Raw genomic sequence first — 15189 nt, 5'->3', positions numbered from 1 at the left:
ATCGAATGTCTTCAGTGCTAATAATTCTTCTATTTGTTGTCAAGTACTGCTTCTCAGAGTGCTGCAGTGACCAGGACTAGTTACTCTGCCTTTTCCGTTGCCAGTCCCCGGGACCTTGCCCATTGCAATTTGATAATTCTTTACCCACTACATTGTTGACTCCTAGTTCATTCTGGACTCTGAATATAATTTCCATTCCAGACAACACCTCACCAATGACTCTATAATCTACTGAACCACCTGCCCCTGGCTATCAACCTGTGCTGTCACAATGTTGATCACAAAACCCACCTTCATATTAACCAATTCTCTGCCACACAGCTTCAGAGCCGCTATTGATGAAAAACTCAAAGAAGCTATGCTGTTCCATCTTTGTGCAGCCAGTGCTCTACACACCTCTTTCCATTTTAGTAAAGTCCTAAACCAGTCACCAGCAGCATCTGAATTATTCTCAAAGAGCTGCATTATCATTTAGCCACTTGCATATTGCTTCATACTCCTCTGGAAACAGCTGCCAAATTTTCAGTTCCAAAAACGCTACTCCACCATAATCTAGAGTCGTTTTGTTCTTGACATGGCCAGAGCAAACATTCTACAAAAAGGCCTTCCCTGAGCCTCTACTTTGTATACAAACTTGAAGTGACCAATAACTGCTGAATGTTTCTCAGTTTGTTTTTTTCCTTTCCATTTTGCCAACCAACTCTCTCAATTTATTAAGTGTGCTGTACAGTAGTTTCAACACTAGCGATGTATTAACCACCTTCAACAAACCACACAACACCAAGCAGAGCTTTGGCATAATTTGTCAGCAAATATCTCTCCCTAGTCCTGAATCTTATACAATAAATCGGGTGGATATATCAGACACTGTCAAAAAGCAGAGTTTATATTGTATTTCACCATCTCTGCTCTCAAGCCTCAGTTACCTTAACACTGCTTAGAACAGTTTCTTTTTTTGATAAAGTCATATAGAATTCTATCTCAGGACTGGAGGCGAGGATTATGCCTTCTCTCTTCGCTTTATTGAAATAGCAGCCCTGTGAAACAACAGACTACATTTCCCATCAACCATGGGGAAATCTGTAATCAAACAAAAAAGTCCAATCAACACAGACCTGGATCCACCAATCGGGGTCCTCCAGTATCCAGATAGTCTGCCCTCACTGGCCCTTCCTCCTCTTTCTTAGCTGCTCAGCAGCTGAGATAAGTAGTTTTTTGCTTTCTCTTGACTGTTGTGTATCTATGCTGTATTGCCTGATTTAATGGTTATGCCGTTTTGTTTGGTATGCTTCTGACCTTATTGGTCAATACTTGTTATCATTGCATTGAACCATTTTGTTTTATTTCCTGAAGGGTTTGGGCTCGCGCAAGCCTTTATTTATTTTGCACCTTCTACCTGTTTGCCGGTTCATTCACAAGCGGTGTGCAGCTTTTTATGGTGACTGAGCCCGCGACCAGCCGCTGTCTTGTTTCCTTTTGGGACGTGTGCCTGTCCCGCTGAGGGAGCCGCGGGAGCATTTTGACTCCTACGCGGCTCATCTGGTGCGCCCATACTCCTCCACCCACCAGGGGTGTGTGAGGAGTTTTCCTCGGTGCGTGCATTTTAAGCCCTAAAGGGCCTGTGCGCGCGCCGTAGTTTTGGGCTTGTCTGGCCCGAGGTGTTTACCACGAGCGGACTGTGAGCATTTTTCCTCGTTTTCACGCAGCCAATTGGTGGTGCTTGTGTTCACGCTCTATTGGCACACTTCTTGTGGAGTCTGTACTGTATTCAATATGCCCGCTGGGTCCTGTATTATCGCATGTTCTCACGCTTATTGGGCACTTGTTTTCCAAGGCAAGATTAGAGTTTAGTGTATCTTTACAAGCACCAGACTCTCCTGCCCGGGGTTAATTACACCCCTGCTGCGTCTTAATTGCGAGTTTTTCTCACCCTGCTGTCTGCTGACACCCTGCCTTTACTAACCTGGGGCTTCCCAGCTTCGTCTGAGACCCAGATATTCCTATTTGTTGGTCCTCCTCTGGACTTTTTTGTGGCCTGTCATCATGAAGTTCGAGTATAATGACAACTCCCCAGAAGGGGATAACGCCCTGACCAACCTCCAATGGGATGAGGAGATCTATGAAGCGGAGGACTCTTCTATATATAGAGCAGTTGGGGAAGCAATGTCCCCGCTGGAAGAACAACTTACTCAGAGCATTGATCAAGTGCTGGCGCGCTTTGTGAATTTACTGGGGGCTTCTCCACCCCCAGTCACCCCCACCCCTGCAGTTTTGCCAGATCCCTCGCCTCCACCAGCCAAATGTCCACGATATGCAGGGATAGACACCACAGCCTTTGACAGGCTCGAGCATGTTTTTCTTGCCACTCAACCGAGTCTACCGCAACTGACTCCACCTGCTCCCCCGCAGATCTTGGGGTATGACGATACCGAACCAGGCCCTTCCAACCTCGCAACCATACTCCTCTTCCTGATGTCTCCGATATGATTGATCCTGACAAAATTGTCCACCCTCGCTCGTCCGACTGGGCTCCAGCGGACAAAGTGGCAGAATATGTGGCTTTACGCATCTGAAAGCCTCTGGAGAAAGACGCCCATAATTGCCTAAGCTGTTAACAATAAAGGGTATGGCTCTCAATCAGTAAGGCTGCGCACTTTACACTAAACAACAAGAAAAATGCCAATACTGGTCCATTATTTAGATTAATTCAACCATAGGTGCATGAACCACAAGACAATACACCCGAAAGCTCATTAGTAGCTTTTATTTCAATAACACAAACTTTTTGTTTCAGTTATTCTCTCCTACAGGGAACACATAACTACATGTGATGAACAACAATAAATTGTGAATACATTTCGACATAGGGACTAGTGATAAATCCACTTACATTTGCATACTTCCAAAACGCATTCACTCTAACAAAGCACATTCACTCAGTATCACACCATACACATTCAACCTACTTGGTGCAAAAAAAGGGGGTTAGAACAAATACATCACCTAGAAAGCACCTAAAATGCCAAACAAAACTGTGGTTGACTTTACAAAAAGATTTTTCTATATGTACACCCTATACGGTATTTACTCTAATATACAACCAATGGAATATTTCCATTAATTGGGCATAACACAACCAAGACTAATTTACAAAACTACTGTTTGGCAAAAAAATATGTGGTCTATGCATTTCAAATCCCTTTATACTTGGGATTCTCCTCAGGACCAGAAACCAATGTAAAACAAAAAAAGAAAATATATGACAATTGCCTATTCGAAATCCAAATGACGCTTGCATCTCGTCTAATGCCTCAATGCCTGCTTACCTATTCAGAAAAAGGCCACAAGGTCTATTTTCAAGGAAATCAAGAAGTCGAAAGTCTCTGTGGTACACCCAGGAGGGTTGGGAGAGAAAAAGGAGAAAGAAGAGGGGGAGAAACCAATGAGTTTGTCATGTCATGCATGGATCAGTCAACCACCTAAGTAGTGTTCCGAATGCTGTAAACACTTACTTGATGAATGCCAACTTTAGAGATTCATGCGTTGTTTAACTTAATGTTCAAATGAGCGGCGATGACGGCATCCTGTTTCTAAACAGAAAAAGACCGTAGGCTTAACTCCCTTTGTAATTTATAAAAAATGAAAACCCACACCCCCCTTCTAGAGCTCTCCAACTTCTCAGTTAAATTTGCGTACCTCCAGGCGCCAGCCGGCGCGTTGAACAGTCCTGCTTCAAATAATCCAATGCTTCATTGAAGTTCCGTGCTGTCAATAGAGCAACAGTTATATTAAAAAGCAGATTGTTGCCTTATCGTTATCCCTCTCCAAATGGATGAGTATATAAGTTCCGCTTACCATCAAAAGCACAAAGTTCCCTTTCGAGCATCAATCTCGATCACAACAATGTTAGGACCCGAACCATAGTCATACGCGTACCGTACCATTCAATGGTAGTTTATATTCTGGTATGGACTACTACTTCCAGAATGCATAATGAACTATAATACCGCGGCTCCCTCAACAGGCTTTCACATTCCAGGCCCGCAATTTTTCATGTTTTAATTTTCTCTTGTCCGATACACGTCATTATGTCCATTTCATCAGCAAGAGACTATTTAAAAACACGGGACTCTGCCGGTTTATTACTTTCGTGCGTGCGCCTTGGGTGCCTAGGAAACTACAATTCCCAGAAATGGGAGGCACGTCGGGACGTATTTACACGTATGACTATGGCTCGCGTCCTAACATTGTTGTGAGCTTATCCTGGCGAGCAGGATTCTTGGGATCACGCATGAAATTTTTCAGGGAAGTTGCTATGTGGGTGTCGATTTCCTGGGTGAGAACGACTTTGCCCTCCAAAGAATGGCGGGAGCATTCACCCTGAGGCAATTATGCCAATACTGCTCCTTGCCAGGATAAGCTCCTTGATGCCCTCGGCCATTTGACAAAGATACTAAACATGGAAGAGGAGGCCTAGTCGTCAGACTCCCTCCTCTCCCCCGATTCCCTATCTGGTTTGGCTCAGAGGGCGATTGTGTTTCTTGGCAATGCCAACTGCGCCATCTCAATGGAGCGGCGGCGCTCTCTACTTATCAAAGTGGACCCTAAACTTGGGGATCTTGCAGATTCAGAGGCTGGCGCAGTAGCCCAAGGGGGCATGTTCGGAGACCCATTTGTTAAATAATTGGGAACATTCGTAAATACTTTCACCTCCGTCGACAAAGTCCAATCCACCATCAAGAAGGTGTTCCCCTGTGTTTTCCGTGGCGCTGGTCGAGGCAGGGGCCACTTGACCGGCAGTGGTACCAACAACCAGCCACGAGGGCAAGGCTCTACCAAAGGCCAATAGCAGGACCAGTCCCGTTTTGACAACTTTTACCCCAGAAGAGGCAGACGGGGCAAAGGACGAGACTTCCGAGGAGCTGCTTCCTGTTCCAATGGTAAGTCTACCCAGTTAAAATGGGTCCTGCAAACCATACAAGGCTTTCACATAGAGTATCTGCGGAACCCCTATCAAGGCACCAGACACCGCCCCCTTCAGTTCTCCCACCAAGATTCCACCTTGGTAGATGAGGAGGTTTCCTCCCTCCTTGCCAAGGGAGCAATAGTGCCATCAGTCCTTCATCCACGCAGCTTCATAAGCAATCAGTTTCTACTAGACAAAACAGATGGGGAAAAGCGCCCAGTGAGCAATCTAAGCATTTGTAACGAGTGGCTTGTCTACTGTCATTTCAAGATGGAAGGCATCCATCTTCTAAGGGATATACTGCGACTTGAACGATTGGCTGGTCCGTCTCGACCTGAAAGACGCATATCTGGTGATCCCGATCTTTCCAGCCACAGGCGTTTTCTTCAGTTCACTTGGCGCGATCAGGTATTGAATTCACCTCCCGCCCGTTCGGCCTCTCTTCGGCCCCTTGGTGTCTTACCAAGGTACTAAAACTTGTGGTAGAATGGTTAAGAGCTCGGGGCATTCGGATGATCGTCTACCTTGACGATCTCCTTCTTATGGACACCTGCCCTCGTCGCATCAGCATCTTCAGATGACGGTCAACCTCCTCCAAGGCCTGGGGCTTGTCATCAACGAGACCAAGTCAATGCTCTCTCCCTCGCAGAATCTGACCTTTCTGGGTTTAGTGATAGACTCAAGGTCCTCTACTCTCAGTCTTCCTCCCCGGAAAGTCGTGAAGATCCGTCACGAGCTGCGACACACTCTGGTCAAAGCTCAGGTGTCCCTCAGGGATTTAGCTCGAGTGGTAGGCTTGCTCTCTGCCTCCATCCAGGCGATCTTTCCAGGCCCCCTTCATTATCGGGGGCTACAACACCTCAAGGCAACATACCTCCGGAAGGGGTGCCCTTAGTCTCACAAGGTGGCTCTATCAGAGGAACCAGGGAAGAGATCCAATGGTGGCTCCAACATATGGAGGCATGGAACTGTGGCGCAATTTTCGCTTCCGCTCCAGACTTAGTTATAGAGTCGGACGCCAGCAACCTGGGCTGGGTTGTCTGGTGCGAAGATTTTTCTACAGGTTGGTTGTGCTCTCCAGACGAACGCAGCTTACATATCTACTACCTGGTGCTCCTATTTAGGATCCTTTGCAATTCGCCATTGGACCAGATACAGCATTCAGTCTTCAGTTCTCCTCAAGATGGACAACATCTCGGCGGTCCGCTTCATCAATCATCTGGGGCACCAGGTTCAAAGCCCTCTCGGACTTGCCCGCCAGTTTTTGGCACCATTGCCTGGAGCACCATGTTTCAATGACGGCGGAATATCTCCAAGGCTGGGAGAATCTGGTAGCGGATTTCCAATCCCTCAACTTGCGGGATTCCAGTCGCTGGAAGCTGGACTCGGTGATATTTCAGAGATTGAACGACCTTTGGGGGCCATTCTTGATCAACCTCTTTGCCTCAAGGTTCGACCACCAGCTTCCTCAATACTTCAGTTGGAGGCCGGACCCCCTGGCAGTGTCCACGGATGCTTTCCTCCAGGATTGGAGCCTGGAGTTGGGGTATGCATTGTCCCCCTTTGCAATGCTGACCCGTGTCACAGCTCAGGTCCGTCACCAGGGTGCACAATTGGTAGTCCTCTCTCCTCTGTGGAGATCTCAGGTTTGGTTTCCAGTTCTTCTGGAACTTTCCTGGGATTCTCCAATCCTACTGCCCCTGTCACCTCATCTTCTTTTCAGTCCAGACGGGGTTCCTCATCCTTCAGTTCTGCAGAACTCGTTACGACTTGTAGGATGGAGGATTACCAGAGATATTGGAAAGTCCCGGGCCTTTCGGCAAAGGCTGAGGAACTCATGTCTAAGGCGTGGGCGGACAGTACTGTCAAACGCTATAGATCCTCTTGGGGCAGATGGTCCCGTTGGTGTCTGCAAAGGGGTGTCAAGCCCATGGACGCAGATATAGTCCATGTCCTGAACTTCTTAGCCCATTTGGCTTCCAACGGCCTGGCTTCCCGCTCTGTTAACATCTTCAGTTCTGCTATTTCGGCGGGTCATGTTCCTGTTAGCAATTCCCCTGTTGAGGAACATCCCCTTGGTTGCAAGCTTTTCAGGGTCATTCGGCTATCCCTGCTGCCAGAACCCCGTTATTCAGCTCTATGGGACGTAAACCAAGTACTGAATTTGTTTGTATCCTGGCAGCCCAACACGTTTCTTTCCAGGAAACAGCTGTCAGCCAAATTGGCCATGTTACTTTGTCTGATATCTTGCAGGCGCGTCTCAGATGTAAGAGCGTTGGTTATCTCTTCCAGGATGTTCACTCCTTCAGGTGTGACCTTCACCTTACACCGAGGGACAAAGTGTCACACTCGGGTGATTTCTTACTCTGAGTTTCCAGATTGTCCAAAATTGTGTGTGGTTCACTGTTTAAAAGCTTACTAAGAGATAACAGACGAGTTTCGACCTCCAGGTGAGCACCAACTTCTCATCGCTCTCTGCCAGCCTTTTAAGCCGGTTTCTTCACCTACCATTGCCAGATGGGTTAGGTGGGTTATGCAGGAAGCCGGTATCAGCCTCCTTGATTTCGGTGCCCACTCAGTCAGAGGGGCGATGGCTTCAAAGGCATTTGGCTTTGGTGCCCTTTTGTAGGATATCCTCAATGTGGCAGATTGGTCTTCGGACTCTACCTTTAAAAGGTTTTATTTCAAGCCTGTGCTGGATATGGTTCACCTTGTGGTGAGCAAGCTTTGAACTAGCATAATCCTCGCCTCCAGTCCTGACATAAAATGAAAAATGTCCTAGCTAACGTAACAGAAAGTTTCCATTTTATTACGGACTCGGAGGCGAAGATTATCCCACCCTAAGGATCATTGGAAGATTCCCCTCCCCGTATGTCAGGAAGTAACATGTTTTTTTTTCTATATAGTATTTCTGATGTTTAATCCACAGGTTTTCCATAACAATGATGGGACGTATTCCCAACCTGTATTCTTCTGCATTCAGCTTTCAGTTCTATGGGATTACTGTACTGATTTGATGGATGTCTGCCATGTCATATTTTTTTGCTTGCATCATATTGCTTGCATCATATTCCCTTTCGTGAATTGATGGCTCCCTTAGGGTCCAATTCCACTAAACAAGATGCCTGAGGATGAGTTTCCAGCTGGCTTTGCGCAAAGATAGAGGAGGAAGGGCCAGTTAGGGCAGACTATCTGGATACTGGAGGACCCCGATTGGTGGATCCAGGACTAGGTTGATTTGATTTTTTTGTTTGACTACAGATTTCCCCAGGGTTGATGAGAAATGTAGTCTCTTGTTTTAAATGGCTGCTGTTTCAATAAAGTGAAGAAATAAGGCATAATCCTCGCCTCCGAGTCCTTAAAAGAATTCAATCTTTCCATTGCGTTAGCAAGGACATTTTTCACTCTCTTTGAATCACAATAAGATGTGAACCAACAGCAATTTCTTAGCTGCAAAGCCTGATGGTAAAATTATCAGTTCATCAAAAAGGCTGCCTGCTTTCTCATATTTCATTCACTAGCCCTCACAATCTCGCAATTAAGCAAGAATACCCAGGAAGTCATCGACATATGTTACTTTAGACAAAAAAAACACACTGACATATTTCAAGCACTTATGTTCTCAATATTTACTTGTGATTTGCAAAGTAACCAGTCAAAGCAGCGACTTTTCTGGTCAAGAAATCTTAATTTTTTTTAGTTGGAACTTTTCCTGACAAAACCAGAGACTTCATCAGGGCTTCACTAAACTGCTATTCAACTTTTTTGACACCTTCATGAATTCAGCTTTCTGATATACTTCACTTAGAGATTTTGACATCCATTTTGCAGACTAACAGCTAGATTCATCAAAGTGAAATCGGCTCGCAAAGGGCCAGATTCTGAGAATCTGGCCCTTTGCGAGCGCAATTTTTGCATTTGGGATTCATCATCCCAAATGCAAAAATCGCAATTATAGAATTCGCAAATTTGCGAGGAATTGCATTTAAGGAATCTCTATTTGAGATTCCTTAAATGCAATTCATGAAACATTTAAAAATTGAGAATTCGCAAATTTAGGCCGCTATTTACCGCGAAGTCAAACCTCGTGGTAAATAGCGGAAACTTAGAAAAATGCACTTAAGTGCATTTTTCTAAGTTGTATGTCACACACACACATGTCCCAAAGACATGTGTGTGCGTAACACCAGCATCCAATGTCATTTCAGGGGTGCAACCTTGAAATCGCAAAATCAAAATGCGAATCGCTAATAGCGATTCGCACATTGATATGTCTTCCCATTCATTCCTATGGGCCTCTAGGCCCATAGGAATGAATGGGGAGTTATTCCTTATTTGCGATTAGCAATTAGCTAATCGCAAATAAGGAAGCTGTAGGAATCGCAATAAATATTGCGATTCCTACATGAATCCCGTTTTGCGAGTCAGTAATAGCGATTCCTTATTATTCGCTATTACAGACTCGCAAAACATGCCGATGATGAATCTGGCTGTAAGAGCCCATTTATATAACGGCAGGCAGCCTGCTGTTCAATAATGGGGACAAAGTAAATTGCTCTCTCTGACAGACAGACCGGTCGCCAAATGTATAGACGACCACCAAGCAGGCAGTCATTTATAAAGGTATGGGTAGGACCTCATTGACTGCGGTTCCTGTCAGTGCATTTTACTGTTTGCTGCAGGATAGCACTGAAAGGACGCAGCACTGCAGTAAACAGTATTCTTGTTTTCCTTTAAAAAAGAAAATCCCAAAATGAGATTTTGTCTTTAAAAAGAAAAAAGTAATGCTCCCCTCAGCTTGGGAGGCTTCTCCCATGGTGGGGGGAGTATTAGAATGGTTATACTGTTCCGTACCTCCAGATTTTACCTGGAGGTAAGGAACAGTAAATGACTACAGGTCAGCCCATCTAAATTGGATGGACAGACGGATGGCCCTTTCTCTGATGGCCCTTACTCCCCAGGGACATCAGAGAAGTTTGGCCTCGGCAGTAGTCTCTGCCCTGGTCAAACTTAAGGTCTGCCCACAATTAAATTTGGGGGGCAGACCACTATATTGGTAGGGTGGGAACTTTGTTGCTGTTGCAATAGAGTACCCTCAGGCCCTAAGTCAGAAAGTAAAATCTTTTACCCTGCTAACCTGCTGGGTTTATACAATCTCAAGATCCATCACTGTCAGCTTAAAAGCATGCCTAGGTTCCAGTCTAACGCAACCATAGACTATCATTGTCACTTATCCCTTTGTGGCACAATTTTTACTTAAAACTTTGAAACCTTAAATCTCCAGGTCCTCGTATTGGAATTGTATCTTTTTGGTTTTAGTTTTTTTATTAAAATGTACTTTATTTTTCTAATTCTGTTTAGGATTTTTATTTTTTGGTGTTTTGACTTTATTAATATTTTGGTACTGCATAAATACTTTACACATTGCCCCAAGTTAAACCTGTATGCTCTGTGCCATAGCTACCAGGGCGTTGAACTCAGGTTAATTTAGTAACTTTAGGATTCACCCTGACAAATTAGTGTTGTTAGTATTACTTGAGGTGTGCAACTGCCCACCCCAAATAATAATCAACTTTCGTACATGGTGAGTGTTGCAAAAGAGCACGCTAACAAGAGATAACAGAGTGGTTTATATTCTGGTATTATTGAAAAATGTTAGGCCTCAAATGTAATTTCAGGAAAATCAGTTGGTATTGCCCTATGTTAGTATATATTCTAAAGGTATGAACAATCAGTGCAGATAATTTCTAGAATAATAATGGCAGGCTGAGTATGGTAGAGGGAGGGCATGTGAAACTAATTTTGGTTGATAACTATAGGCAGCTTGACAGACCCTGTATTGACTTTGGAGTTAGTATGCCTACACTATAGCATAGGTTCCAGGGCACTGAAGTAGTGGGGAGACAGGACTACCACCCTGCACTTGGAGGAAGTAGACAACGGACATTAAAGAAAGGAACATGAACTGAGGTCTGGATGACGACTTCAGGGAAAAGAAAAAGAGTGTACCCGGTGAGGGCAATAAATTCTAATGTTGACGCAACAGGGATCAGAGGTGGTAACTGTTTAATTCATGAGGACAGTTAGGGAGTGACCTACGGATAAGTGGTGGCAGTGATATGGGAGAATTCAGCCCCATAGATCATCTTTGGGGCCCATTTATTCAGAATAGGGGCAACCACAGGAGGGTGAGAAAAAAGTATGGAGAACAGAGAAGTAATGCATCTATGGCTGTAGGGGGTTCTTGTTTAGATATTAGGCGACAAGGGACTATAAACTGTGGAGGCAGCTTTAACACTGTTCACGACTAAGACAATTTCAGAGACTTTAAACGGGATAGAGAGGCCTTCAGACAAATGGATATACAGTTGGTCAGATAGTCATGCAGACAAGAGATCATGTTCAAGGCAGCTGAGTTGCTCCTTTGAAGATGCTCCTATTTCCTGGTCAGGGCAAGGGGGTATAAAATTGCCACAACTATTGAAAATGTTGCTTAACCCCTTCGACGCTCATGACGAGCTGGGCTCGTCATGAGGTAGCCTCCTCGCACGCTCATGACGAGCCCAGCTCGTCATGAATAATGGGTTTTTGAAAATCCCAGCGCAGGAAGGGAAAATGTGCCGCGAGGATGTGGTTAAGGAGGTATGGATCTGCTGTACTTGATGATTATACACCTGAACAACGACAATTTAATACCGAATGACAGGACTTGAATTGAGAAGGTGATCAAAAAATGTTGATAATGATATAGTGCGAATGGCCAGACATACAAAAGAGGAGGTCACAGTTGCTACCTAGAAGGATCTGGAGCGATGCCAGCAAACCAGTGGCAGTGTACATGACCAGAGAGAAGATCAATTCATTTGAAACTTTTTTTGCAAGAAGAGAGGATTAGAATGGTGTGGCTTCACAGAGCTTGTGTTTGGACCAACAGCTTCATTTTGGCAGGGCGGTGTTTAGCTATTCTTTTAGGGAAGCAGACTTATCTGAAGAAAGTTATGGAAGTGGTTAAGCAATTTGTGAAAATGAAAAAGGAGGGAAGATGAAATACACACCATCTGGACAAGGTTTTTCTGGAGGGCCAGTGCTTTAGTAGACAGTCATGGATACTCAGTAGCGAGAGTATCTGCATTTCTTAGTATGAGTGCAATACTTTCAATAGGAGAGTACCTGCACTTCTCAGTAGTGATGGAGCCGGCTTCTACGTTTTAGATTTACTCAGGAACCATTAGCCAATTATTCTTTACCATTGCCCATGACCCCGTAAGAAACACAGACTCCTAATCCAAATGTTTGTATATTTATTATAAAGCCAATGACAGTTGGACATAGAAACACCTCAAGACGAGGGGAGGTGGCTTACTCAAGATAGCCTGGCTGATGAGGATTATGAATCCGAAACCGGTCCCAGGATGCTTGTTTCCGGTCCAGGAAAGACATGGCTTGGCAGTTCGGGCTGGACTGTTCCCATGAGGCACAGGGTCAGACTGATTTGCATATAGCCATGTCTGAACTGGGGTGGCCGAGTCAGCTAAAGAATGGTGATGGATTAAACCCAGATCAGTTGACTGGGGGTGAGTGTTTGATTTGCTCAAACGCTCCGTCCATCATCCCCTTTTGTACGGCTTACTCATAGCTACAACTCAGGAAGCAAACATCACCTCCCTTGAATCCATAAGCACAAACATAATGGAACTATGTATTTTTAAGATGGAAGGTCTGTTGGGAGGAACATGGAGAGGAGCACTAGTGTCTAGACCTCCTGGTTCCAAAAATGACTTTCCTCATAAGTTATTCGAGCTCATTGCTCCACATGTATTGGCCTCCGACTCTTTCCTTCTGCTAGGTGATTTTAATTATCATGCAGAATTATTACATGACCCTGACACCGATCAGTTAATCACAAGTTTCAGTACCTTGGAACTTGCCCAGCTGGTAAATGGGCCTACGCATGTTGCGGGCCATACGCTTGACCTATTGTTAACAAATTCTACTTTGGTCAAGGTTGAGTCTCCACTACCTTTACTGTGGACGGACCATTTTTATTAAAATTTGCAATTCTAGATTGTACTATCAATGCGTGCCCCTGTAGGGAAGTGGTCTGGAGACGATCTTGGCGTAAAGTCACCTTTCCTCTATTTACTACTAGTTTCAGGCCAGCTCTACCCAATACAATCGATAACATTGATCAATGTGCGCTTTCTTTAGATAGAACTATAACAAAAGCTTTGGATAAAATTGCTCCTCTCACTAAAGTCACAATTAAACCCCGAGCTGCTCCATGGTTTACTGAACAACTAAAGTTAGTGAAGCTTTCCTACAGGATCGCGGAGCAAAAATGGAGGAAAACTAAAGACCCAATTGATCGTCAATCATATAAAGATGTTCATCATAAGTATATGGAAAACATAAGACAAACAAGAAAATAATTTCTTCTTAGTCGTATTGAGAGGGCAGCAAATTCTAATAAGGAATTATATCAAGTTCTGAAGGAATTTTCTACCCCGCCTGTTCAGACACAATCTTCTATCTCCCAGGATTGGGTAGACTCCCTCTCAAAATTCCTTGATGATAAGATCATGGCCATCCACAGTTCTTTCCCTGCACAAGATCTTAATATTGACATGGGAAATCATCCTGTAACTATTCTTGATCCCCCTCACATTTTGGAAGAATTTACTCAATGTGGCTCAGATGAAGTGATTAAAGCACTTATAAAAGTAAAATCTGGTTCTCCTATAGACCCTTTGCCACCGAGAATTTTTCCTATTGTAGCTCCAGCTCTTTTGGACAGTCTCACTGACTTATTCAACAAATCACTGTCAGAATCAGAATTTCCCAACATATGGAAAACTGCCAGAGTTAGGCCTATACTAAACAAATCTACTGCAGACCCAAAACTTTTTTCCAGCTATCGTCCTATATCTTTGCTCCCTCATTTCGGTAAGATGCTTGAGTCACTAGTTAACAAACAGCTTGTGTTCCATCTTGAGAGCTATGGATTGCTTGACCCTTCCCAATCAGGCTTTAGGGCATCCCACAGTACCGAAATAGTTATGTTGGAGGTATCTGATAACATCAGGTTTGCAGTAGACAGGGGACAGTCATCTATCCTCGTGCTGCTAGATTTCTCTGCAGCATTTGATACCATCTCCCATAGCATTCTTGAACATCGCCTTTGGGAGATTGGTGTCAGAGGTAATGCTTTGTGGTGGCTTAAAAATTATCTAACAGATAGAACTACAATAGTACAGGTAGGAAAGACCAGCTCCTGTAGTAGACCAGTCAGGATGGGAATACCACAGGGCTCTATCCTGGGTCCCACACTCTTCAATCTTTATGTGACCCCTCTGGCCAAAGTGATCAGGTCATATGGTTTTGATGTTGTGTCGTACGCTGACGACAGTCAGATCCTGGTCACTCTTGGTCCTGATCCATCAGAAACCAACTTCCGGTTTAAAGACTGCATGTCCCAAATTGATAAGGGGATGTGCACAAACCATTTGCAGTTGAATGGAGGAAAACTGAGATAATGCTCTATGGCAAGGCTCATGAGCATTTGTCTCCTGACTGGTGGCCTTTAAGCCTTGACCCGTGTCCTATTCCTACTCAATCAGTGTGTAATCTGGGCTTTCAAATGGATAATAAGCTGTCAATGAAAGACAATGTTAACTCCTGATTTGGTGTTATGCGTAGCCTACTTAAGGTTTTTTAGTGGATTCCGACTGAGGCAAGAAAACCCCTAGTCCAGGCACTTATTAGTAGTCGGATGGACTATGGGAATGCCCTTCTAGCTTCTACCAATGAAAGCCTTCTTTCTAGGATGAAGGTTCTGCATAACACAGCTGCAAGGCTGGTACTTAGTCTCCAACCAAGATCTCCTTTGGCACCTAGTTTGAGGTTGTTACCCTGGCTGCCTGTTAGAAAACATATACACTTTAAGATTCTTTGCTTGACGCATAAAAATATGTATGTAAAAGGTCCTGATTTTTGGGCCAAAAAGTTAAGCTGGAATCAACCAGGTAGGACTTTGAGATCCTGCAACCAAGCACTCCTTTCATCTCCCAGAATTCGTACCACTGTGTGTGGAGGGAAATCTTTCTTGTTCCTTGCTCCGTCCTTTTGGAACAAACTGCCTTTATCTCTTCGCACCACTAGTGATTACACCTGTTTTCGTAAGAACTTAAAGACATGGCTATTTGACATCTAATGCACCTTTCAAG

Source organism: Lissotriton helveticus, chromosome 2_1 (assembly GCF_964261635.1).
Source record: "Lissotriton helveticus chromosome 2_1, aLisHel1.1, whole genome shotgun sequence".
Classification (NCBI taxonomy): domain Eukaryota; kingdom Metazoa; phylum Chordata; class Amphibia; order Caudata; family Salamandridae; genus Lissotriton; species Lissotriton helveticus.
This window is presented reverse-complemented; position numbering follows the sequence as displayed.